Source organism: Rhinopithecus bieti, unplaced genomic scaffold (assembly GCF_001698545.2).
Source record: "Rhinopithecus bieti isolate Rb0 unplaced genomic scaffold, ASM169854v2 scaffold_62740, whole genome shotgun sequence".
Lineage (NCBI taxonomy): Eukaryota > Metazoa > Chordata > Mammalia > Primates > Cercopithecidae > Rhinopithecus > Rhinopithecus bieti.
This window is the reverse complement of record NW_016823588.1, coordinates 2,335-3,750: the sequence shown is the minus strand read 5'-3', so window position 1 is coordinate 3,750 and position 1,416 is coordinate 2,335. Positions and strand designations below refer to the sequence as shown.

Below are 1,416 nucleotides of genomic sequence, written 5' to 3'. Positions count from 1 at the left end.
CGCGGAGAGGGAGGGGCGCGCGGGGCGCGCGAGGGCGCGCGGCGGCTGCAGCGGCCTGTGGCGCCGTCACCCGGCGCACTCCGGCGGATAGAGCGCGGTGAGGGTTCAGCTGCTGCTGGCCGAGAGCGCGGGGACAGTTCGGGGCTGCGCCGGGGGCCGGCCAGCCTTCTCGGGGGTTCCGTTATCATGTCTCTGAGGCAGCGCCTGGCCCAGCTGGTTGGCCGTCTGCAGGACCCGCAGAAAGTGGCCCGTTTCCAGCGGCTGTGCGGGGTGGAAGCGCCGCCGCGCCGCTCGGCAGATCTAAGGGAGGATGAGAAGGCGGAGGCGCCCCTCGCCGGAGACCCTCGACTGCGAGGGCGGCCGCCGGGGGCGCCCGGAGGACCCCAGCCGCCCGGGAGCGACCGCAATCAGTGCCCCGCCAAGCCGGACGGCGGCGGCGCCCCCAACGGCGTGCGGAACGGGTTGGCGGCCGAGCTGGGCCCGGCTTCGCCGCGGCGCGCGGGCGCCCTGCGCCGCAACTCGCTGACGGGCGAGGAGGGCCAGTTGGCCCGCGTGAGCAACTGGCCGCTCTACTGCCTGTTCTGCTTCGGCACGGAGCTGGGCAACGAACTCTTCTACATCCTGTTCTTCCCCTTTTGGATCTGGAACCTGGACCCTCTGGTGGGCCGGAGGCTCGTGGTCATCTGGGTGCTGGTCATGTACCTGGGCCAGTGCACCAAGGACATCATCCGCTGGCCGCGGCCCGCCTCGCCGCCCGTGGTCAAGTTGGAGGTCTTCTACAACTCCGAGTACAGCATGCCCTCCACCCATGCCATGTCCGGCACCGCCATCCCCATTTCTATGGTCCTCCTCACCTATGGCCGCTGGCAGGTAAGGTTCCCTCTCGTCCTGTTCAGCCTGGGGGAGTTCAAAGAACTCGGAGTTCTCTTTGCTCTCTGCGTTTATTTTAATTCGGCCGTTCCCCTCCAAAGCCTCTCTTGCCACAGGTTTTCACAATACCCTCAAACAGGCCCTTTCTGGGTTTTGAAAAATTAAGTGATTGGGGGAAACTAGAGACTTAGCCATTGAATTATATTTTAATATTAAATTCCCATTTAATGCCTTTCTTAGAACCCAAAGGACACACTTTTTCTAGAGTAATATATTGTCATTGGGCTTTGGTTGAGTTTTTAAAACGGCTTTAATTCTTGCAATGCACAGTGGAAGTGAATTTTTTAAATAATTAATCGCTATGTAAACTAAGACCCAGTTTCACCGTAATATATGGTGCCTTCCCTGAAACTGATTGTTTCAGAAAGAGGTAAAGTCATTAGCTTTACCGTGAGACAGTGTTTACAAAACCTTACTGTAATTCCAAAACAAACGTGCTAGTTTCAAGCAATGAAGTAATCGATTTTCAGCGAAATTCCCTTTATG

At 58.5% G+C, this 1,416-nt stretch overlaps 1 pseudogene across 1 annotated transcript; it reads left to right on the top strand.

The window, feature by feature from the left end:
* Positions 1-19: 19 nt before the first annotated feature.
* On the top strand, positions 20-986 carry LOC108521695 (sphingosine-1-phosphate phosphatase 1 pseudogene; annotated as a pseudogene). The gene has a single exon (XR_001883243.1). The product of XR_001883243.1 is annotated as a sphingosine-1-phosphate phosphatase 1 pseudogene (transcript).
* Positions 987-1,416: the final 430 nt, after the last annotated feature.